The sequence below is a fragment of the Phycodurus eques genome, chromosome 2, assembly GCF_024500275.1.
Source record: "Phycodurus eques isolate BA_2022a chromosome 2, UOR_Pequ_1.1, whole genome shotgun sequence".
In the NCBI taxonomy this organism is placed as follows: domain Eukaryota; kingdom Metazoa; phylum Chordata; class Actinopteri; order Syngnathiformes; family Syngnathidae; genus Phycodurus; species Phycodurus eques.
The window spans coordinates 17618116-17644981 of record NC_084526.1 but is presented as its reverse complement, the minus strand read 5'-3'; positions in this window follow the sequence as shown (position 1 = coordinate 17644981).

The window sequence follows — 26866 nt, the reverse complement described above, 5'->3', positions numbered from 1 at the left end:
TACATTAAATGGGATGTCGGAATTTGATAAGGTGTTAAATACGCATTATGTATACTGACAGGTTACAACAGTAACAATAAAAATACAAAAACTCCATTCAGCCATCCATTTTCTATACCGCTTATCCTCATTACTATAGTGGGTGAGTTGGCGGCTATTCCAGCTGACATTGGGCAAAAGGCGAGATATACCCTGGACCAGTCGCTCGCCAATCTGCTATATGCGGAATGTCATTTGACCAACATGAAACATCGCATGGCTGACTTCCTGTGTATGCTAAGCTAACGAGCATAACTAGGCGTGATGACATGATTGTTTGAAGCAGAACTTGCTAAAAAGAAAATTTGTAATGACATCTTGTGTTAAAACAAAAGACAATGTTGACGTTTAAAGTTCCTATCAGTGGTTTGAAATGGTACCCTTCCCCATTCACCCGAGCAAAGAGGAAGTGCTTTTACCCGGTTTGCCGAATGCGGAAGTAAGTTGGACATACATCTGATTGCAGGACACTGCAGGATGAGTAATGGCTCATTTGAATGAGACAGTAGCGCCGCCCAAAACAGTGTAATTTCAACCAACTGTTACAAGTGAATGTTAAGGGAACTATAATTATTTATTTGTTGTGTTGAAGAATGTCAGACACGTGAAAAAAACACGTCCATTGTTACCCAATGTTTAACTTTTTTTTTTTAGTAGTAAGCTGACCCGTGTAGACATCACACACAGTTTTGATCGCCTGCTTCCACCTCCTCAATATGCTTCAAACTCCCCCACCTGACCCAATCCTCTGTTGGGGTTCACTGCAGCACTCCATTGTGAGTGTCACAACAATCAATTCCACCAGAGACTCACTGAGCTCATTACACAAATCATTCAAGTAGCTCACATTTGTACCAGTCTGGTTTAACTGAGACAAATGACTGATGAGCTGAGGAGGGGGCCCAAAGGGAAAGCATGCACCCAAATGCCTCATGTGCACCCCCGTGGGTTCTCGTTCAAAAGGAAGTTGCCCTGAAGAAGAAAAAAAAAAAAAAAAGGTTTAGGATACGCGCACACACAATACACACACAGAGTAAGCATGTGACAGCAAGAATTCACTTTCTCCAGAAAAGAATTCCTCCCCCCCACCCAGCAGCAGCAACCCAGAAAGGATGGGAAAACTAATGACTACAATGGAGTGTTTGCATTTTTCTTGGGCCCTGAAAACCACAAAGAACAACGCTGGTGACAAGCTCCATTATTTGGTCGCTCTGCCAGTGAGGAGACAGCTCCTGCTGGAGAGATGAAAGGAGGGGGGTAGGACAGGAGAATGAAGTATATATGTGAGTGTCTTTGGAGGGGTGGGAGAGTGTCAAAAGGGCCACGGAGATGGCAGGTGATGAGGATGGTCCCCGCCCTCACTGCCATAACCCATGTCGCGTGCAGTTACGGGGCCCATCAGCACAAAGACAAATTATCGCGGGGGGAATTTCACGGACAGGAAGAATCTGTCACCTAGTGGAAGCCTCCCCCTCGGAGGGGCTTCACACTGCCATTAGGAGTGCCTTGAAAATAAGGGAGGGAAAATTCACCAGGAGGCCGGCATCCAACACCCCCAGTGGCAAGATGGATGATGGGGAGGAGGTGGAGGTCATAAGTTAGCGAGGGAGTTATTTTGCTTTTTGTGTTTATACAGTCTCAAGCGTTGCCAACCCAGAAGACTCATTACTCTTCCTTTTCTCAGTATCGTGGCCGACCATGGAGGAAATATGATCAATATAATGGATTAATGAAGAAGTGAATCAGTAAAAAGAACTTTCCAGTTCACTCATATTGACCAGCATACCCGTCAATGACTGGAGCTACTACTATACAGTGGTCCCTTGAGATATGAGTTTAATTTTTTTTTAAACACGGGGTGATAAAATAATTAAACAGAATGTAAAGCATTAAACTGTGCCTCATGATCTCATGTTTCACCCATCAGTGTGCTGCGCCTTTTGGTGTGCCTGTGTTGGCCACCGCGAGGCACTATTGTATCGTGCAGTCATGCAGCCAAACGAAGAAGAATAGACTTCTTCTGCTGTTTACCACTCAGTAAGTTGCTTTATTTTTTGTCAAGGATGAAGAACATATGCCTGTGAATAATGTCTGTGAGTGATGTGAGTAATATCTGTCCATATGTGTTGTTCCACCATATGCTTTCAAATATCCGTTTGTTAAAGGGTTCTAAAACAGTGACTGTCGATGCTAACTGTAAGCATGTCAATGGTGTTTTCCATTAATTTGGTTGCTCTTTGTTAGCATAAAGCTAGCTGACTTTCCCAAAGCAAAGCTGTGGTTGTTTTAGATACACAACTTGTAATTCTCTTTATTTGATGCTTAGTTTGACCATAAATGTCAACTGGGAGTGGCATTAAACAGCCTTAAACCTTCTCTCTTCGATGAAATGCTCACCATTTCTTAAAGTGGTGCTGATTGAGTTGAATTGAGTTTACTACCACCAAGCAGTCGCATCACAAGTTTGCGCTTGCAAGTCAAAGCAAAAATTCAGTCGTATTGACAGCTCGTATCTTGGAAAACTCGTATGTCGGGTCACTCGTAGGTACTTCAAGGTAACACTGTATTGCAATATTATTTTGTCCCACGTCTAAAAATATGGTATCAGGAATCTCATGACAAATAACTATACGATATCTCTTGATATCAATATTTTGGCCCGCCCTTACTAATATGGTATCAATAAATCTGTAAGCCATAATGATAGGATATGTCTCAATACCAGCATTTTGTCCCATCTCTACTAATATGGTACCGAAAATGTCATCACATATAACGATAGTATACTGTACGTCACAATATCACTATTTTGTATCAAACCTACTAAGACCATATGTCCAGATAGTAATATTTTTGTCCCTACAATGGTGTCCAAAATTTAGTTAGAGAACACAATATTATGTCACAATATCTACTGTACATCTTAGCTCTCTCTTACTAATAAGGTATTGAAAATTGTATGAGCTAATATGCTGTTACAATACCAATATTTTGTCACACCCCTCCTAAAACGGTGTAAAAAAATCCTGAAAGATAATAGGTAATGTTGCTTTATCAATATTTTGTCCCACCCCTATTATTGCATATGAAAACATTTGTGAGAGAAAATGTAGTGATATACATAGTTTTTCCCAACCCCATGAAGACTAATCTAAAAATTCAACAAATTTGACAAATTTTCTTATCCATTGATAAATTAAGCACAACGTCAGAAGATTTTACAAAATTAAGAAAAGTGGGAGGGCAATTAATTATCCTCATGACTTCTAATTGAAACTTCCTTGCTGCAAGCCACTCCCATTGTGTAAGGATACTGTTAAGCCATAGTTTGCTTTCAATTAATTATCATTTGCATCATTGGAAATACAAAAATATGAATACATCAGTCACACTGGTTGTCTATTAGCAAATTTTACCGTTGGGGACTCAGCCTCTTTGTTCGCCGCCACCCTTCATGCGAGCCCAACATGGGTAATCATGCTCGATATTTTTACAACACGGTGTAACTACAACAATTTATCCTCATTCAGAGTGCCTGCATGTATCCAAACATCTTCAGCAATAATAGGGACAATGGGGCTTTAAGTTGTTCGTGGAGAGAAGCCACGTCTATTGTGCCCAAAAGATATCAGTCCAATTGAACCATTATGACATTGCCTTTCAAATTTGTCCCGGCTGACACAAAAAGCCTGGCGGCCCCTTTAACAAAATGGGGAAGATGGGATGGGTTGAGGGGGGATTATTCTATCCTGTCAAACTTCCAACCTCACCGCCTTTCTCCTCTCTTTCACATACAAACTTGGATGGGTCTTGCTTTTTTGAGGGGGACCCCTGCTGAATGCCACATTTTAAACACACAAGTCCCCTATAAACTGGATTAGTTTGCTCCCTGCATGCGTGCAACCAGCAGAGGTCCATGCTAACTGGATCATGTTCTGTGAGAGGAAAAGACAAGTGTCCCTAACTTTTCTCATGTCACTTTCCCCCCACTCACCCATACAATGAGGTTTGGGTACCGACCTCGGTTTAAAAGAGCCCCTTTGAACTGGATTCATGGACCATTTGCATAAGCAGATTTGGGCGGGAGGGGGTGTGGGGTGGGGGGGTGGGGGGGGGCAAATGGAGGGCTACTGCGGCTGGTCATTAATATGCCAGCTAATTCAGCACATTGTAAGCCCATTGATGCTTCACTAAAGGGCAGTTATCCCATTGCCATTGTTTAGGCCCGAACCAGGCTCAGCAGTTGTTACACATTACATAGTTAATTGATTTAAAATCTACCATAAACCACACAATGAGGGGAGATGTGGCGGCTAACTCTCTCAACCCTAATGTAAATGTATGTGTAATGAAGGCTTAATAAATATATAATAAACATGTAATATATTTACAGCAATTGAACAGCTTGTGATCATACATCCATTCCCCAGTATCATCACTAGTCCAGACACCACAAAAAAACTTAAACGTTGACTTAATAAATACGAAATAAAATGCTAATAGATGAAAACTATTGCAAATGTTCGCTTCATAAATGAGTAACAAATGTGGAAGAAATGACTAGCAAAGAAATAGTTGGCACCATATATGTGTATTTGTTTCTTACAACTAGAATTAGTAACATTTTCACTACATTTTAATTACTTTTGTAACATGACCCCCATCTAGCCGATCGCTCATTTTCACATAATTTCCCAAGGATAACACAGCCCAAAGCAATTACCATCAGAGAGTTTGGTGCTGTCGTAAACACGCCTGCCATATTTTCTCACACACAGATACACTCATGCGCGCGAACACACACACACACACACACACACACACACACAAACACATCTCACCAATTAGTGACTGCAAGAAACCCTGACCAAAAATAAACACTGCAGTATTGCATACTTGTTACAACAATGCCATGTAATCCCTGGGATATGCTGAACAATATTAGCTTTTCAATTACTCCTCAGGGTCCTTTGAGTGGCGGTCTTTTGAATCCAAGGGTCCCCACCACCACCAACACACACATTATAGCCCAAAATGAGAGCCTCTCTGCTGCATTATAGATGCAAGATGATGATGTGCTGATAGAAGAAGACGAAGTAGTGGCGATCAGAGTTCTCCGTGAGATGCCCCCCACTCGTCTCTTGCATGGAGGGGCCCCTGATGCTATTGTCAGCGCCATTTGTGTGCTGCAAGGGGGCTCTGGGTTTTCTTCTCCCAACACTCTTCAATCTCCTGCCCCTTGATAGGGGCCCACATCAAAGCCGAGGGGGATTGTGGGGGAACCGGGCTTTGTGGGCCACTGGTCCCTTGACTCTCAACATGTGGTTTTGCGGCTATGGACATCGGCACCTTTTAACCCATTCTGTCCAGATTAGGCATCGCCTTCAATTGGGCATTAGTGAAACTATAGTAACCAATAAGAAGCTTGTCGCTGAAAGGAAACTATGTCTATGTATCTTGTCGCGCTGGAGCTGTCGGAACATGGCGATCTCTAGACAAGTTCCTCAGCGGGATGTTTGGCTGCCTGGATGGGGGTTGTGGGGGGAGGCTTCTTTTCACAACATTTTGACAGTCATTTATATTCAGCCCAAAGAGTCGGGGTGTGGGGGGGATTTGTTGTCCGCAGGGTACAAGGCATTTAATTATCTGCTCTTTTTTTTCATGTCCAGCCAGCAAGTGAGAAAGTGGACAACAAAGGAGAGGGGGGGTTGCTACACAAGATGGAAGACTGGGAAATAAACAGGAACTTGTGAGGTGAGTCTCCCTGTGGTGGTCAGCACTGGTGCCCGCAGAGAGAGGAAGGGCAGAGCAAGGAGGGCCAAGCTTGTGTCTTCGCCTGCGAGGTGCAAACACTTCCCCCGAAATACTCAAGCCTCTCGGCTCCTTGGCCTGAGATCCCCCAGCTTTAACAGGAGCTAATGCCTCGCAGACATCACACACTTATTAAATCCCGGTGACGGGAGCAACTGTCGCTGGCTAGCTCAAGATTCCCGTCGAGGGGAATCTTCACACATTCCCGGGTCATCTCCCCTCAGCTTCTGTGAGTCAACAGCTTGGATTATAGTCAGGCACTACAGTCAACATTTACTCTGTGGATAAAGTGAGGGTACACTCACACAACCAAATAAAAACACAAGTTACATTAGTTAGAGACAACAGCCTTTTTTCCTCCTACGAGACTCAATAATACCGACAACGCATGCACACTTAATAAACGTGTAATAAATGAAAAGGCCTAGCTGTGACAGCTTGAGATGAACATCATTAGCATATCCTTTTAACTAATGCACCTACTAATGTACCACATAAATACTTGTACATGTGAAGGTTTTCTTAATAAATGTGTACCAAACATGTAATAAATACATAGAAAATGAACAGGCAGGGCGGCAAGACCTTGTGAAATAAACATCTTAGGCAGATGATTTTTCCTTTTGGATCACTAATACACCACAGATACTTGGAAAAGTAAACAATTGCTGAATGCATGCGCAATTAAAATGCATTAAATACATGATGATTGAAATGACACAGAAACAGGCGGCTTAATAATTTGTGAGATACAGGTAAATGTCATATACAGTCCACCCCCACTATTTGGGGGGCAAAGGGACCATGCCAGCCTGCGATTTCCGTGAATAACCGATACCTTCCAAAAGTGATATAATCTGTGATTAAATTATACTTGCCTATATTCATAGTTTAAACCATAAATACACCACAAACTATGATCCCAAAACACTTCAATAGCGCTTCAAACACAAACAAATATCTTCTAACATAGCTGTACTCTTAAAAATACAGTAAATAATTTACAGTTAGTTTTCAGCTGCGCACCTATTTAAGTCTTGTAATAGTGCGCTGCGTGTGGGACGTGTTTGTGACATCTTTCCAACATAAGCTTTTACTCTTGTTCTTCTTGCTGCTATTATGTGTAGCTGGAGTTCTGGACTTGCACTCAAAGTTAACATTGCAAGAAGTATTCGCTCACCTGTCTATGAATTTAACTGACATCCCATTTTTAATCCATAGGGTTTAATATGGCATCGGTCCACCCTCTGCAATTATAACAACTTAAACCCTTATGGAGAGGCTTTCCACACGGTGTAGGGGTATATTTATAGGAATTTATGACCATTTTTCAAGAAGCGCATTTGTGAGGTTCCACACTGATGTTGGTCGAGAAGGCCTGGCTCTCAGTCTCCACTCAAATTCATTAAAAAGTGTTCTGTAGGGTTGAGGTCAGGACTCTGTGCAGGCCAGTCAAGTTCATCCACATGAAGCTCTCTCTCTTCTCCGTGTCTTTATGAACCTTGATTTGTGCACTGATGCACAGTAATGTTGGAACAGGAAGGGGCCATCTCCAAACTGTTCCCACAAAGTTGGAAATGTCTAAAATATTAGCCCCTGAGCTCCAGTGAAAGTAACTCTTCAACATACCAAGAGGTTTTGGTGATTCAAACAGTTTGGGGTTTACCCCTTCCTGTTCCAAGAAGCAAGGTCCAAAAAGAGATGGATGAGAGAATTTGGTATTGATGAACTTGACTGGCCTTCAGAGTCCTGCCCTCAAACCGATAGAACATCTTTGGGTTGATTTCGAGTGGACAGTGAGCCAGCCCTTCTTGTCCAACATCAGTGTGTGACCTCACAAATATGCTCCTGGAAGAAGGGGCAAAGATTCCCATAAACTCACTCCGAAACCTTGTTGAAAGCCTTCCCACAAGAATTGAAGCTGTTGTAGCTGCAAAGGGTAGACCAACAACATACTGTATAAAACCCTATGGATTTAGAATGGGATACCACTTAAACTCATATATGAGTCAAGGCAGGTGAGCAAATACTATTGGCAATATAGTGTACGATAAGTGCTTTGGAGATCTGAAAAACTCACCATGAGTTTTCTCCGTGTGACATTATTATATCCCTTGATGTCATTATCCTCCAACAAGCAGCTCTAACACTTCTGAGGATTACTGTACACTGTACCGGCTGGGCTTCAGGACAATGTACAATGACACCCGACATGCCGAAAAAAGCACCAAGGTGAATGGACGAAACCGTTAGCCGACTTGACATAGCTGGCCACGCAGCTATGTGCTAAGCTAAAGGCTAAAGCTAGTACGCGACCGCTAGCTAACTCGCCTGTTGGAAGCTCTATTTTCGCGCAAACTTGGACCGCTGACAACACGCCTGACTGAGCGATTCAGCTACATACTGGCACATTTGCTTCGGAAAGAGGAGTGAGCTAAGTTAACAAAAGTGATGCAGAAATACTGCTTGACTGCCCCTGCAGTCTTGAAGGTAAAGTGCTGATCTTTGTATCTATCCAAGTAGTTCAGTAGTTCATGCATGATATTTGGGCTACTTTCTAACGGCAGCAGACATGACTGCACTATAAGTCAATACAGTACTTCTGTACAAGCGCTCGCTGCAAGACGTTATAAATAAACACAGATTTAGCCTTGGATGCAATTTAACATTTTAACCACTTTTGCGTTAGAATTGTTCTCCCAAACTATTGTAAATAGATAAATGCCACGAAAATCAGAAAAAAATATATTTTCAGATTTTTTTGTTACGACATCAAGAAAAAAAAAAAAAAAAAAAAGCGCTAGTATTCGGGTTTTTCTGCGGTTACAGGGATCAGTTAAAGACAAACTTGTAAAGGGGACAAGTCGCAATTGCAGAACTGCGAATATGCGGGGGTCGATTGTACTGAAATGATAATTTGTACCTTTAGAATCACTAAAACACTGGATATACTTGTAAAAGTAACTGTTCACATGTGTAATATACATGTAACAAGTGCATAATGATTGCATAGAAACTACTTCTTACCCACAAAAACCTCCTATAGGTCAAGACCGTCTTTACCAAGGACCCCCCCCCCCCCTGTAAATCTTTAATAAACATGTACTGAATGCGTAATGAATAAACAGGCATCGAAACAGCTGGCTCCATATTGGTGAACTAAACGTCATGTGCAGACACCATATGCAGATCTTTTAAAACAATAAAATCCTTAATTCACCACATAAACCCGTATGTAACGATGTGTTAAATAAATGTGTAATAAACATATAATGAATGCATAGTGGAGAAAGAAGCACTTAAACAGCTGGGTCCATATTTGTGAGTTAAACGTCATTGCTGAGGAAGGGGCACACAATTTAGCCTTTTTGAGCTCAAAATATTGCATGAACTGAGATATTATTTTCTTAGAAAGTTTAGTTTGTAAACATATTGGGTCATGAGGTTTCACTGTAGCTTGCTCTACAATTGTGAGATGATCATAGTATGCAGGTCATTAATTTATTTATTTTTTACCAGTCGATTAACTAATACACCGCAAACACTCAAAGAAAATGACTGCATAACAAGTGAACAGGCATAGAAAAAGATAGATACATCCTGGTGAGCTAAAGGTCACACTTTAACCATGGGAGAATCCCAAACACACTGGACCATCATGTTAAAATGTGAGATTAAATAAGTGTAATAAACATGAAATGCAATAAATGCAGAGGCATAGAAACAGCTTGCGCCATATTTGTGAGATGATCATATGCAGCACACACACTCAGATTTGCTTAATATGTAATAAATGTGCTTTTAAATGTGTAATAAATGAACAGGCATATAAACAACTGGCTTCCTGTTTTTTGAGGAATATCATCGGGGGGCTGAGTGTAGCTATCAAAGGCATCGTTAACCTCTCATGCTAGCCACTCGCTAGTTAGCCATCGCAGAGAAGAATCACCTTTTATTATCATGAACGTGCATGCATGCACATGAAATCTGTTCTCTGCATTTAACCCATCACAGTGAACACATACACATGTTAGTGGAACACACTGGAGCAGGGGGCAGCTGAAGCGCCCGGGGAGCATTTCAGGCTATCAGTGTCTTGCTCAAGGACACCACAGCCGGGGGATGTTGGCGGTCAGGGTCTTGAACCTAGGTCCCCCACGGTGGCAGGCGATGAGCTTAACCATTGGGCCACGGCTGCTCGACTGGCTACTATTCTGAATAAAATTGTTTCACTGGGAAATATTCTTTTAAAGGTCCAGACAAAGATGTTAAAACATTTTCTTGATAACTCTAGAACCCCTTTACAAACCCCATCTGCCATTTCGATTATATAGCAGATATACAGCAATTAAATCGATAAATATGACGCTTTCCTCCTCATATTCCAACACGTTGCATTGTGTATAGAGTGTAGCGCGCTGTGTTTGTCAATTGCAATGTCACTTCTGGTAGCCTTTGCGGTGGATAGAGTAACCACACCCCGGTCTCTTGAGGTTCAGAATGTTCGGGGAGAAAACTTGCTGGAAGTTACGTGCATGTATTACAGAACATATAAACAATGCAAATATGAATTTTAACTGACCCCATAACATCTTTGTCATTTGAACTTTTAAATGTGGACCGATTAGAAATCATGGAACGGGATAGCGTTCGAACTTTAAATTATCTGTGTAGCTCATCTACAACCCAACTCCAACCTCCAACAACTTGTTTCTTGGCGTAATGTTTTGTTGGATGAACACTAGATTAGCAAATCCACGCTGATCCCATAAAATAAACACATCATAGCTTTGACACTTGACTAGTGTTATTTTTTTGTAGTTACAGTGTCACTTGATGGCACTCCGTCGACACCAGTCTCACTATGGGTTAGATCATCAGCATGATTGATTTTTTGGCTCAGTGTGGTCAGTGGGAAGTGGGGGGAAACCACGCGGGCTTCCAAGACGGGCAGCAGCTTGGCCGGACGCTGGCGAACGGACTTGGACAAGCCTTCTGTGAGGTTGCTCGCCCCGCCACATGGAGTGCTCTGACGGGGTGACCCTGCGTAAACTGGCAACCGCACACCGTCTGCTTGGCATATTTGGCCATTTAGCGGGGGTGCTTGTGGAGATCAAACAGGTTAAGATCGGCCCACTCGGCGAGCGGGGAGAAAAGGACATCAAAAAGGTGTTAATTTCACTTCCCCACTTTTGATTAAGTCAAGCATGAAAAGAAATGTAATACTCTCAAGTGGCAAGGGTTTACACTATTGATGCTGTTACTTCTGCTTCAGGAGGCCCAATCAGCCGGCGGGGAGCTGAGTAAACTCGGCCCCGAGTTTTAGGAGAGGCCAGATGGAGGGCTTTTGCTGTGCCTGAAAAGAAAGCTTAAGAGCTCGCCTCCTCAATCCCACTCAATACTGACTGTGTGAAATCCTGGCCCTGGCCAATACAACCCCCCCTCCTACCCAGCCCGTCTTCTCAAAAGCTGGTGACCATCACCATATGGGCTTGTTTAAAATCTCCCACAGGCTGGTACAAAGCACAACAACACAGTTTTCATATCAAGCACCAAAAAAAGCACCCCTTGACTCTTTCCTCGCCTTGCCATTTCAAAAGACTGTGCTTTCAGAATAACAGTCTGCATTGGACGCGTCCACGCTGGCAGAGGTTTTTCTGCTGTGATGATAAATGCGAGTCAGCCAGCACAAGCCAGATTTCATATGTTACAAAACAAACAAGACGGCCGACTGGAGGTTCGGAGCACACAGGCAAACACAAGAAGTGTCAACTAAGTTGCACCTTCCCACCACAAAGCTGAGGGTGCATGGCGCGGAATGGAATAGCTTTTTTTTGTAAAGACTTAATAGAATCTTTAACCGTTCCAACAATCCACTCCCGTGGAGTTGCATTAAGTAGATATTGTAAAGGGACAATGTCCTAAATAGCTCAACATCAACCTCATTAGGCATGCAGGCAGGGCCCGGGCCATTTCATGGTGGAAAGCTATTGTCAAGACTCACCCCAGGTAAGCATTAAATTGCAAATGATACCCTGAAAGGCGCAGAGAGGAGGGTGTGAGTGAGTGAGTGAGTGAGTGAGTGAGTGAGTGAGTGAGTGAGTGAGTGAGTGACTATTGCAAACACACAGAGAAAATTTTTCTCAGGACGAGAGACAATGAAAAGGCAGTTGGTGGAGATGCTCGGACCGTAAAAAATCCAATACATGGGGGCAAATAAAAAAAATAAAATAGAGCGACAGACTGATGGCAATTCCGCTCTACCACACCCTAGCGGGGCAAAGCTTAAGACAAGAGGGCGAAAACTAGGTTTGGATTGATTCTAAAGAAGAACTAGTAGTGTGTAGTTTCTACCAATTCTTACAAACTTTTCAACAAAATCAATCTTCTATCGAATCAATAGTCAAATACCTTAAATAGCTTTTGGATCATGGGTTTGATTAAGCTCTCTCTAAAGAATAGTGGTAGTGGGAAAATCCATCCATTTTCTTTTGCACTTTTCCTCATTCGGGTCGCTGGTAAATTTGGAGCTTATCCCAGCTGACTTTGGTCGAGAGGCAAGATACACCATGGACTGGCCGCCAGTCAAATTCAGGGAACACATACAAATAACCATTCACACCTATGGACACTTTCCTATCAATTTCTTGTCTTTGGAATGTGGGGGGGAGCCACAGTGCCTTGACAAAAGTCACATGAACATGGGGAGAACATGCAAACTGGTCGGTGCCAAGGGTTGAAACATGAACCTCATAACCGTGAGGCAGACATGCTAACCACTGTGCTGCCAGCAGTGGTAGTCATTGTTGAGAACTTAAGGGACAATATATTTACACTCCACTGTGAAGCGCTTGAAGTTCATTACGGTGAGCGGCAGGTGAAAGGTACACCCTGGACTAGTCCCAGTCAATAGCTTATAAACTATAGTTTTAGTTAAAAACAGTCAGCCTCTAAAGTGAGTCTCCTCTTTCCTGGATAAGGTTGATAGTGTATTTTCTACCAATGTGCATCTGTCTTCCAGTCAGGAGATCTGGGTTCAAATCTTTGTTGGAACATCTTTGTGTCGAGTTTGTTTCATTTTTCGTCCTTGTGCTTTGTTGAGCTTTCAACAGGTACTCAAGTTTCCTAACACACCAAAAAAACATGCTTCTTATATTAATTGACGACTGTAAATTGTCCACCTGCGTGAATGTGAGTGCGAATGGTTATTTGTCTTTTTGTAACCTGCTCAAGGCTGGCGATCAGTCCAGGATGTAACCTGCCTCTCACCTGAAGTCAACTTGTGGCAGTTTCTCTGCACTCTTGCAAACTTTTCAACAAAATTCCTCTTCCCTGAATCAATAGCCTAACACCTTAAAGACCCTTTGGATCATGGTGTTAATAAAGGACTTTCTGTAGAATAAGCCACACAGCGCTGTGGTGAGTGACACTAAAAAAGACAGCACCCTGTCAGCCTTCCTGGTGAGGGATTGTCCCCTTTGCATATTTCTTGTCACCAGTGGTGTAAGTGAAAGGACCCCCGAGGAAAGTGCATGTCAGTCGAGTAAATTAAAAGCACGGACTTGTGGTGGATGACAAGCAAGGTGCTGCTAAACCAGAAGCCCATATATCTTCATGACGTATCTGTGGAGGGGGCGGCGATAAGACCAGCATCATTTTCCTGGAACTTGACACCTTACCACTTTCAGGCTGTAGCGGTACCATTTAGGTATCCCATCACGTCATTACAAAATGCTGCATTATGGCAACTTTCCTGGCCTAATGGATGATTTCCATTTGTTTAATGCTGTCATGCAATTTTCATGACATTACATAATTATGACACGTAATGTGCATCGTGTGATCATCTGTAACCAACCGTGTTGTAATCGTTTTAATGTGCATTCTTTCCATTATTTCTATTGTCCAAGGTGGCCACTATCATGAAGAAGTGACAAGACCAGTGCTCGCATTTCCCCTATGGATTATTTTTACTTGTTCTGTTTATTTCTATTGTCAAAGATGGTAGTTGACATAAAAAAAACTGGCGAGGAGCATTCACATTATCATGACAATACTATATATACTGTACATTGTGTATCCTGTTCACCTGTGCCTGTGGGTCCTGTTGACCGTTTGAAACTGTAGCTTATTCGTAGTATTCTGTTTATTCCTATTGTGCAATGTGTCAGCTTTCATGAGTAACTGGTGAGAGAAGCAATCGCATAATCATATGACACATTGCGTGTGCATGCGATTGTGCATTACAAAGCATCCCGATTATATTTTTAATTTGTGGATGATTTCTAGTTGTTCTGTTTATTTTTACTGTGCAACTTGACAGTTAACCACATCCTGCGGTCTTTAACATGCTGAAAACGAACCACAATTTGCCAACATGTAAACGTGTCCAATTCACACAAATAGTAGCCAACCACTTTAGTTTGAAGGTGCCTTTTTCTGAGTTTTGCAATTTCCAGGGACTGTACCTGAACTCATCCTCCTCGTATTTATGTGAAATTGTATCCCAAAACAGTACAAGAACAAAGGTTTGGCAACGCTTCCGGTACAGTTTACTATTAATCCTGTACAGCCGAACAATCGCAAGCCATAATCTGCTCCCAGGAGCAGTGTGAAAGGCTGTCTTCAGGGCTAAATTTTTTTTTAAAAAAAGTGTTGCTTGTTGTTTCCGCTTGTGCTTTAGATTTAGAATTATCACACAATTACAATATAATGACACACATTAATTGTTCCTGGGTCCATGTTGGAGGCATTAATTAGCGCGCTCCTGGTGCCGTGTCCTTGCAACTGTTAACATTTGGAGGGGGTAAAAAGAAAAAAATAAGATAATGCGCTCCCGCAGATAAATATCCTCTGGCGGTTGGATGTAAATATCAAAAAACAAGGGCGAGCACGTATTCATGACAACACCAGCAGAGCGGGAGGCAGAGCACGCATGCTGGGGGAATCCAGAGGCATTTAACGTGTGTTGAGAGCGCATACATCTTTTTAGTGGAAACAATGCCAATGTTTCAGGAGATAGTGATGGACATAACAATGGATCATTGGAATCAATCGATTGTGTGGCATTGATTGCGGATTAATCGTCTCTTGATGTATTTGAGGCAAACCATCAGAGGCGCTGTTGAGTCAGTCTCAATTAGTTTGCTGGGATGAGGATGGCAGGATGAGGCTTCCAAAACTCCAAATTAGCCAAAATGTTTGTTGGATCCAGCTACAGTATGTGGTCAGCTGCATAGTTAAAGCTTATTTAAAATAATGGGATACTTTTGTTCGAGTTTACACTAGAATACTCACATTACGCGACTAACATCAGACCTAGTCCCTAAGGGTATGAGTACATAAAAAAATAAAAGGTAAAACATCACCTAGAAATATAGAGGGGTATAATAATTGACGTTTAAGAATTGATTAATTGTGTGAAATTGTTAATTGGTACAATTGACGACACATGGAGTTGATTCAGTCTCAACTAGTTTCCTGTCTAACAAAGCACAACCTGAGGTGAGCTAAGGAAAGTCAAGGTTGGTTGAAAATGTTTTTCCCTTTTCCAAAACCCCAAACCAACCCAGATGAATGTAGGCTCTGTATAAAGCTATTCGGTCGGCCGCATCATCTGTGTGTCTGTAAAATGTTGTTGTTAGCTCATTAGCCGAAATGCTAATGTCATACGCAACTATGGTAAGGTTTAGTTCCTAAGGGTACGGGCACATACAAGTAAAACAAACAACCAGTTTAAGATAGGGATGGGTACGATAATTAGTTATACAAACATGGAAGTGGTAGATTGTGTGAAACTGTAGATTAATTGTAGCAAGTGAGGATACATTAAGTGCACTACTTCGTTTCAGTCATCAGTCTCATGCTGTCTAAAGACTAGCATGATGCTTGTTATAAGAAGATAGACGCAGACTTTCACAATAGTGCAACTCCTCTGGGCAACATGATTGTGATCAATATCAATTCATAATTCACTGCATCTAAATTGATACATAAAATAGTAGTAGATAACATTCAATTATTAATTTTCCCAATTAATGATTAAAAAATTGTAGTTGAAGCATATACTAACGACAATGCTGCTGTTCAAATCTCCACTTGATGACTCTTATTGGATTATGTAAAGAGCTCCCCTCTCATCTTGAATACAGCCGCGGTGTCTAATCTATGAGCAAAGTCAGCAGGGAGCCCCCAGCGGGCGCTGTAATGAAAGTCACTCGGCTGTCCAGCAGAGAGGTGGCGCTTCGACACCTGGCCGAAAACCGTGTGTGGTCGACAACGCTGCGTGTGCGTGTGGCCTTGGAAATTACTGCAGGCCAAGGAAGTGCAGCATTTAAATGCAAGCGACACAACAGCATTAGTTACTAGTTAAAGTGTCATTTCAGACAAGATGTAGCTTTGGTTGTTTGTTTCGGGAATAGTGCATTTTGGGAAAACCATGTTTAACTGATTCCTATCCTAGCAGACTTTGAATGAGAGGCAAGTTACAACATGGACTGATCACCGGTCAATTGCAGGGGGCACAGGGAAAAATAAAAAATAAAAAATCACACTTACATTCACAGCTCTGGACAATTTAGTCTTCAAGTAATGTAAAATGCATGTTTTGAGGATGTGGGAGGAAACCCGAATACCAGGAGAAAACCCTCGCAAGGCAAGCGCCAATGGAGATTCAAAGGCCAATCTCCAGACTGTGAGGCAGTTACACTGTTGTAAAAAATGCACGTTACCAGTGTCAGCATGCACAAGTACATCACATCAAAGCAATTATTAACATTTTGTTGAGTTACACCCCCAAATTGCAGAATGGCCAATCACAGCGTAGCAGATTGGACACTTCCTAATGGTAGGCTATTGAATTTAATGATACACGTGACAAAATCTTTGATGTATTTTTGATCTTGTGTTTTTTTGTTTTGTTTGTTTGTTTGTTTTTTTACAACTGACACGTTTAACCCAGCTACATACAGGCTCTGGGTAAAGCTATGCAGCCATTCACACCGTCATTTGACTCCATCAAATATTAATAGGCACAACATTTGTCAGGTCAAAGACAAGTAATGTACCTATAACTAACTAGCTTTAAAATGTGAGAGTCAATGGTTGTCTGTCGCTGTATGTTCCCTGCGACCAGTCTAGGGTGTCGTACGCCCTTTGCCCAAAGTCAGCTGGGATAGGCTCCACCTCCCTGCAAACCTAAACAGGCTAAGCAGTACAGAAAATGGATGGATGGATGAAGTTACCTTGTTGATGGATTGTTAACCAAACTTTATGCTACTAACATGTGGTGAGTTTAGTCAGTTAAGCTAAAAATTCCAGCTATGAGAACAGTAACTAAGCAGTGGGGCCCCAGAAAACGGTCAGTTATGTATTAGTTAACAAAGTCTTCATTTATATATCATGAATGTCAATTGCCATAGATAAAAGCAAAACTTTTTTTTTTTTTTAGGCATCAGTCGACATGCACATAGTTACATCACCCCCTCTGGCCTGTCATGCATACTGCACTGTTGTCAGTATTTTATTTTGCAAGTCCATTAAGCAGACCACCAGTTTAATGTAAAGCGCCATTTGAAGAGCGCTTTTACAAAATGCTATAAATCCATTTACATTTTTCAGAGGAGAAAAAAAACCATAGTAATATGTATTTAAACAGACCTACAAATTTTACAATTACGCGCCTGGCATGCACAGTTTTTAGGGAGTATTTCAATTACTGTTGTTTTTGGTTTTTTTTAGTTTTGACTGCATTCTTGTCTTACTAAGAAACACTTGAGCAAGATTTACAAAATGGAGTTAGTCAGGAGAATGCATTTCATGTACCAACAGTAAGTAATCCAGGAGTGACATCTTCAATATTGGGTTTTAGAAAAGATACATTACGAATTTAATTTAGCATGATCAGGCATAATTCATACAATATATTTCTAAAAGAGTGCATGATTAAAAGCGATATCATCTGTGAGCAATGCTTGCTATGACATAGAAAAAAAAGACACCATTGAAATGCAGCTGGCATATATGTGTATTGCCACTAACGCGCCAGAGGATGGCAGAGCGGTTGATGAGACTTGGCTCCTGACTCTGGCAGATTCCGAATGGAGGGAAGGGAATGGGGGGGCTTAGAAGGAGACAGCCCCCCCCCCCCCACCCCACTACCCATTAAGCACCACAAAGCCAACTTTATTTTTTTCAATTCCACACCTGAGTTTAAATAATCCCACACTCTACGAATGCTACGAAAGTAAAGCGAGTGGCAAATAAATCCAGCTGCGAGTGGCATCTGGCATAACATTTCAAAAGGTAGCTCAAAACACACTGCCAGGATGTAGGTGACAGTTGTGACACTAATTCTAAGAATCTAAGACGTAGGGATATGTATTTTTTATAAGATTGCCCCCTCTGCTATCCCTTTCCTTTCCTTCGTCATTTGATTAGACAACCATGCAGCGGGAATGGACAGGTAAAAGGCAATAAAAAGGATTTTTGAGGACATCTTATCACAATATTATCCTTAAATGGAAAAGTTGGATGAAGTCTATTAATGAGTGGTGGACATTTAATGAATTTAAGGCTTACTTAATCTTAATATTAATATTAATTTAATAGACATGCGTGAGTTTATGCAACAAAAATGGTTAGTCTATATACCAATAATTTTTCTAGTGTAATTCAAGGAACATGCATCCAAAGTGCCTTTTGAACTAACAATACTCACAAGACTAACTTAAAAATTCAAGCTTTTGAAGGACTTTTGGTAAACTCAAGCACTTCCAATGCTTGAAAAACATTTGTTCGACTTTCAAGTGCTTTCCTGAGCAGTGGAAACCTTTGAATATCCTGAGCAGATGAACAGTTTGATGTCAAGTGCCATTTTAAGTTTTTTTCCCCAAAATGCTGTAAACCCATTTTGATTTTTATCAGAAAAAAAAGTGGGCAGCACAGTGAGCGACTGGTTAGCACATCTGCCTCACAGCTCTGAGGACCCGGGTTCAAATCCGGCCTCAACTGTTTGGAGTTTGCATGTTCTCCCTGTGCCTGTGTGGGTTTTCCCGGGTACTCCGGTTTCCTCCCACATCCCAAAAACATGCATGGTAGGTTAATTGAAGACTCTAAATTGCCTGTAGGTGTAGATATGAGTGCGAATGGTTGTTTGTTTATATGTGCCCTGCCATTGGCTGGCGACCAATTCAGGGTGTACCCGGCCTCTCGCCCGAAGATAGCTGGGATAGGCCCCAGTACACCCGTGTGAGGATAAGCGGTACGGGAGAAAATGGATGGATGGAAGAAAAAAGATGACATTTACCCGATTTAACCACCAATTCATTGTTCCAGTCTAAATATGTTCATGAAAAGTTTGTGTTTGAAGATTTTGTTTTCCTGTTAATTAATAATGTTGAATAAGCATGATTTCTGTGAATTACTTCACATATTGGGTTTTTCTTCAAAAATTACATTACTGTTAAACTGACAAATGCTTGAATTTTGCATTCCTGTGAATTACTGTCCACTTAGTTGCATATGCACTAATTAATTAACAGGCTTCTGGTCTCGGGCCCCCACGAGCAGTGCAATGCAGCAAAGGGGTCCGCAAAGCACGGGACTGATCTTCTTGGCAGCCGACGATGCGGCGCGCTAATGAAGAGGTAATGAACAGGCGCATCACTGCGATCTGCAAACGGCGAGCTGCAGTGGTGCAAAAGTTTACGTTCCCAGGACATGGAGGGAGAGCACGGCGAACAAGTTGCAGCATGAAAGCCCAGGCCCGGGTCGGCCGCATAGATCTGCAGCCACAGAGGGGATTACAGACACCTACTTCCAGCTTAGGCAGGACTTTTTGAAGTTTGGGCAATTGGAGGGGAGGGATCCCTTTGGCAGAGTCCTGTTTGATTCTGGTGGGAGTCCGTCTCTAATCCCCCTTTCCCGTTCTCACCTTCTGCCTGATCCACTGCAGCCTCTCATCCCCACGGTCCGGGATCATTATCCACCTTGGCCGAGGGGGCTCCCCCCTCATTAATTTCCCTAAGAAGATTACAGAGTGTGGGTTTGTTGTTGTTGTTTGAGCCATCTGATTTGCCTAAGCCCTTTGTTTTTTCATCTGGTTTACACTTTAATGCCCCCGAATGAGTTTCAATGATGGAGGGGATCAACCTGACCCACTGAAAATGCAACGGAGAACTTAAGAGAAGCTCGCCCAAGTGGGAGGAGGTGGATGGATGAAAGGAGGAGTACATCTCACTTTTTTCCACTGCAGATTTAGATGTTCAGAGGGAGAAGACAAGCGCTGATTTAACCTCGGCTCATCTCCTAGGGAGTGGAGGTAAATACTGGATGGGAGGCCGGATTACTGGCTACGCATCCAGTAGACAGCCATTCCCGGACTTTGGAAGCCACGCACCCCCTTTAGCATCCTGGCAGAGTTGGCGCACCATCTAAAAAAAAGCCAATTTAAAGGCATCATGTTTAATCATGCGTACACGATATGTGAACTGAACGGAAACACAACGATTGATTATTTTCCTCGTGAATCACTGAATTAATATTTGAAAAAAACACTAATTCCGAGAACTCCTTCACACCTGTTACACTTTTCTTGACCAACTCAGTCATTTACTGTACCAACTGAACGATACTTGAAGATTTTGCATTCCTGTGAATCACTAAACTAATGTTTAGTTGTAAAACCACTGTTTCTGTGAACTGCTTCACATCTGTGTTCTATTTCACAACCCCAATTCCAATGATGTTGGGACGTTGTGTTAAACATAAATAAAAACAGAATACAATTATTTCCAAATCATGTTCGACCTCTATTTAATTGAATACACTACAAAGACAAGATATTTAATGTCCAAACTGATAAACTTTATTGTTTTTAGCAAATAATCATTAACTTAGAATTTTATGGCTGGAACATGGTCCAAAAAAGCTGGGACAGGGTCATGTTTACCACTGTGTTACATCACCTTTTCTTTTAACAACGTTCAGTAAGCGTTTGGGAACTGAGGACACTAATGGTTGAAGCTTTGTAGGTGGAATTCTTTCCCATTATTGCTTGATGTACAGCTTCAGCTGTTCAACAGTCCGGGGTCTCCGCTGTCGTATTTACGCTTCATAATGTGCCACACATTTTCAAAGGGAGACAGGTCTGGACTGCAGTCAGGCCAGTCTAGTACCCGCACTATTTTACGACGAAGTCACGCTGTTGTGAGATGTGCAGAATGTGGTCTGGCATTGTCTTGCTGAAATAAGCAAGGGCGTGTCCATGAAAAAGACATTGCTTGGATGGCAGCATATGTTTCTCCAAAACCTGTATGTATCTTTCAGCATTAATGGTGCCTTCACAGATGTGTAAGTTACCCATGCCATTGGCACTAACACAGCCCCATACCATCACAGATGCTGGCTTTTGAACTTTGCGTCCATAACAGTCCGGATGGTTCTTTTCCTCTGTGGCCAGGAGGACACGGTGTCCACAATTTCCAAAAACTATTTGAAATGTGGACTCGTCGGACCACAGAACAACTTTCCACTTTGCATCAGTCCATCTTAGATGAGCTCAGGCCCAGCCGGCGGCGTTTCTGGGTGTTGTTGATAAATGGCTTTTGCTTTGCATAGTTGTTTCAAGTTGCACTTACAGATGAAGCGCCGAACTGTATTTACTGACATTGTTTTTCTGAAGTGTTCCTGAGCCCATGTGTTGATATCCTTTACACATTGATGTCGGTTTTTGATGCAGTGCCGCCTGAGGGATCGACGGTCACGGGCATTCAATGTTGGTTTTTGGCCTTGCCGCTTACATGCAGTGATTTCTCCAGATTCTCTGAACCTTTGGATGATATTATGGGCCGTAGATGATGAAATCCCTAAATTCCTTGCAATTGTACGTTGAGGAACATTGTCCTTGAACTGTTCGACTATTTTCTCACGCACTTGTTCACAAAGAGGTGAACCTCGCCCCATCATTGTTGTGAATGACTGAGCAATTCAGGGAAGCTCCTTCATGGCAGCCACCTGTTCCCAATTAGCGTGTTCACCTGTGGGATGTTCCAAACAGGTGTTTGATGAGCATTCCTCAACTTTCTTAGTCTTTTTTTGTCACCTGTCCCAGCTTTTTTGGAACATGTTGCAGCCATAAAATTCTAAGTTAATAATCAAGTTTATCAGTTTGAACATTAAATATCTTGTCTTTGTAGTGTATTCAATTAAATATAGGTTGAACATGATTTTTAAATCATTGTATTCTGTTTTTATTTATGTTTAACACAACGTCCCAACTTCATTGGAATTAGGGTTGTCCTTAACAAATAAACATTTTCTGTGTAAACTGCAGAAATGCTTAACAATTTTGCATTCCTATGAATCACGAATGTTTAGTTGTAAACCATTGTTTCTGAGAACTACTTCACATCTGAGTGTCATTATACTTTACAAATTAAAACAATTACTGTAATTCTTTACAAACAACAAACATGGAATTTATGAACTGAAAAAATACAAAAGATGTTGTTTCCTGTGACTCACTTAACTAATATTTCATTGTATTAGCAGTGTTTCCGAGAACTGCTTCACATATGTGTTGCATCTTTCTTTGCAAGCCCAAAAGATTTACTGTATAAAGTGATACTTTCTTGATGATTTTTCTAGCCTACTGCATCAATCAGCTAAATTACAATATAGTTGTCTAACCAGTGTTTCTGAGGACTGCCTCATATCTGTGGTGGATTTTTCTTGACAAAGTTGTCCAATTAATGTACCAACTAATACTGTACATTCTTGAAGATTTCTTTTTTTTTTTTCATCTTTGTTTTTGAGATTTGCTTCAAATCGGTGTCACATTTTTCTTTACACACTCAAACATCTACTCTAAAATCTGATAAATGTGTGAGATTTTGCTTCGGGAAAAAAAGATGAATTAATAGTTTGTTGCAAAACCACAGTTGCTGAGAACTACTTGACATCCATGTTGCACTTTTCTTAACTAAATCACACTTTTACTGCATAGATTGATAGACGCTTGCATATTTTCCTTTCCTGTGCATAACTGAATAGATATTTTGTTTTATAAGCATTTTTTCTCAGAATTGCTTCAAATCTGTCTTGCATGGAGTCGACCAACTTTTGGCACCAGCCCAGTACCATTGGATCAATATACTTGAGCGTTCTCTGACACCCTCAGGGTTGCATGCACCACCGTTTGAGGATCCCTGCAGTAGATTAATAAAGACCCCAGGCTCATCATGGGCTAAAGCTAACCAGGCCAAAAACCCTTGGTAAGATGTGGTCAGTTGACGGGCCTGTCTGGAGAAAGCCATAGGGGGAATTAGTTTGAAAATGACCACTCGGTCGCTCCATCCTCTCCTCGTGGCATCTCATTAGGAAGATGAACGCAACCTGACCCTGGCTCCAGCGACACTTGGCAGTCTGGTACACCAACGTTATTCTCACCCATCACACATCATTATCAGCTATTAGGCACAGTGAACTGAGCGTTGCATTATCAATCCAGCCTTTCATAAGCAAAGGAGGTGGCGGGCGATGGTCTCTGGCCAACCAATAATCATACTACTGCATTCAATCAAACTACAGTATACTGTACATAAATTCAGTGTACGTTTTAGGAATGGGCATTTTGACAAAAATGTACTTGATTGAATATGTAGAAAATTCATAATTAATCCATAAAACTGAATCTACCCAGCTGACTTTGTAACAGAGGAGCAGCACACCCTGGACTGGTCATTCACACCTGTGGACAGTTTGAAAAATAGTTTAAATTCAAGCAGTTTGTGAAAAACTAACAAAGTATTAAAATGATACTGTATTACAGTATACCTGTGATTGCAATATTTTTTGCTCCTTTTTGTTTTGATTGTTGGCATGATTAGGTTTGCATGACACAATTCCTTTAAATTGGTTTTGTTTGTTTGAATTCGTAAGTTGTTTGAATTAATCAACAAACTCTTCTGTTATGTTCTGAATAAAATTGACCGATAAGTTATAAATTAGAATTGAACATAGTTTTTTCAGAGTGAAACCTCTTCAAATTTAAGAAATTATTAAAAAAAGATTTTTACGGGCATTTTTCCCTCCATTTCTGATACTTTTGGATAGTTAATTCCACTGCCATTGACGGCTGTTAAATTCAAATACCCATGTTAACATGGAGGACTGGCAGTAATTGAGTTACACATTCCACGGTAAAATTAACCCAGGAACACTGTTGCTGTAAAAAGCGCTAACAGTTGAAAATGCTGTGATATGCATGCCAGGCAATGTATATAAAGAAACACTAAAACCTACATAATTTAGCGTTAAGCAATGTGACACCAGTATAAAAAATGTAAGCTATACTGTAAAAATAAAAAATATTAGCATACGTAAATGCTACTGTAGCACCTTGTTCGAACAGTTATTTAGACTGTGATTTACACTTTTGAAAGCCAAATTTCAAATTTTTCCATGTCCGTAATCCAAAATGCCATTTTATTGTAAACAACCTGACAAAATAACACTGTTTCTATTTGTTTTCCTTCAAAAAACACATTCAAAGACATAAAAGGAGAGATCAAGGGTAAATAAAAGTGGACCAGGTTGAACATAACAACCCCGCACCAAATCACACCTCGTTCCCAAACTATCAGCTTCCTATCTGCAGCAAACAATTCTATGCAATTAATCTGACAAAGCCAAAATGTAATTGATTGATAAGGTTCCAGAAAGGCCACACGTAACCTTGCTGGGCTTGCATTTGTCTGCTAGTGCAGACGGACAGTGCAGATGTCATCAGACCCATCAAAGGCCAAGACATTATCAGGCGACGGGATCGGTCCGTTTGGCCGGCATCATCGTGAAAGTGGGGCGGTGGGTATAGTGGGGGAAAAGTGAAGGAGGTGTGGTGGTGGGGCTCTGATGAGCTAATGGGACAGTCTTGTATCTCCATCTCGAGCTAACAGGCGGCGCCAGTGTGTACTTTAAGGTCACGCTGGCTTTAGTCTTGTCCTATAAACCTACTGGTCAGGCGCATTTCACGATGGATTCTTACTTGTTTCATCAATATTGTTGTATCAATGTCACATTTCTGATTGACAAATTACAGAAAACGGAATTTTTATCTGTGATGTTGACCACACGTTATACTCGATATGCATGTGGCAGAGTAAAAGAGGTTCTTTGTCTAAAATAATTATATTTTGTACTGTATGATTGTTTTCAATCCCACACTGGCCGACTAACAAAAATACACCTGCAGTAGTTTTGCAAGAATAAACTGTTTTGTATATGGCTGCCTGTGGTTGTAATTAAACCTTTATACAGTCCTGATTACATGATAAATGTTTTCTGTAGCATGGGCGACAGTCATTATGGTTCACTGTCTCGAGACTATGCATATCATTTTCATAAATCCAGGAGACACTTTTAGCTCCCACGAGAAGACTTCAGGGGAAGTGCAGCAGGTTGAGAAAAAAATGGGGGGGGGGGGAACAAATTTTGAAACCTGCTTAGCTACCTAACTCAGAGAGGTATACATTTAACACTGTTATTGTTGTTGTTATAGTTTGCAGTGGTGCTGAGCTACTGGATTATACTGATAGCCATTTCTAATCTTTTGATTAACCTTTTAGGAACTTTCGAGGACTAAAAATGGGCACATAAATGTTATGTTAAAACATGACTGGTACGAAGGAATTTACTTAATAATTTTGTTAGTACACTTTTTTTCTACCAATCATGGCATGAAACATTATCCTTCATGCCGACAGATAAGACATTTAGTACATAAACATGAATACAAACTAAAATTAAAGAGTTTTTTAAATGTCATTCAGGCTCTTTAATATTAGCTCTGTATTTCTGTACATAGTTTGTTGTGTTTTTCCAGAGAAGAGGTCCTTTGAGAAAGGCTTTTATATCCAATGAGGTAAAATATATAGGGTCTCCGCGGTTTACGATGGAGTTCTGTTCCTACAGAGGCGACGTCAATTTGTACTCAAGTCTGAACGTGCTTAAGTGCCAAGTCTATCACTAACATGCAGTCGTAAAGTCATTATGTTCTCTATCCACGCAGCACTTCAATGTTTGGGGTAAGGAGAACGCTACACGCATAGCGATAACTGACTGCATCAGATGCTTCAAAATATACTTGCTGTCTGTTGGAATTACGTACAGCTATTGTGAATGATGTATTATTTTAATAATTTCTACTGTTATCCAAGTAGCAGTGAACCGATCTAAGGATCTTTCTCTAATTGAATGAGCCATTTGCAGTTACACAGTATATGCAGGTCTGTGTGTACTTAGACTTGCATAGCTTTCTTTGAGACATTCAACCCTCAACTCAACTTTCTTTATAGAGCGCTTTGGAAAAACAAACCACAGCTGTATCAAAGTGCTTTGCATAAAGATAGAACATATATAGAATATACAGTAAAGCCTATATTGTCATTGTATGGGGTAGATACAACAAAATTGTGTTATGAAAACATAAAAAACTCTCAATAATAAAATAATAATAATGACAAGCATGCTGTATACTACTGGCAGGATCAATGTTGTTAAGGTTCGAGAGTTTCCCGATCCCCGTGACTGGACCGGCTGGATCGGCCGGCTGGAGCCAAGCAAAGCTGAATGGTGAGGAAGAGGGAGACGGAGCTTTGGTCGCCGCCGACTTGTTGCAATCAGTGAACGTTAGTGGACACATCCGGCGTGTACACTACAGCTGCGATCATATGCCGTATTCAAATTAATAAAAACAGTGATCCAATCAGTGCAAAGCTTATTTACATAACAGATATTAATGAAGTATCAACTGCCAGGCGTAAAAGAGTAACTAAAATCGCTTGAAAAATGGCATCCTGCGCATCTCCAACCCAAATTATCTTGCAAACCCGATTAAAGGACATCAAAGATTATAAAAAAAAAAAAAAAAAAAACTAATGGCATCGGACCTTTAACTGTTATCTAGGAGACCTGGATAAGCTAAAAGATGATATGATATTCTTGCAAGAAGGAACAA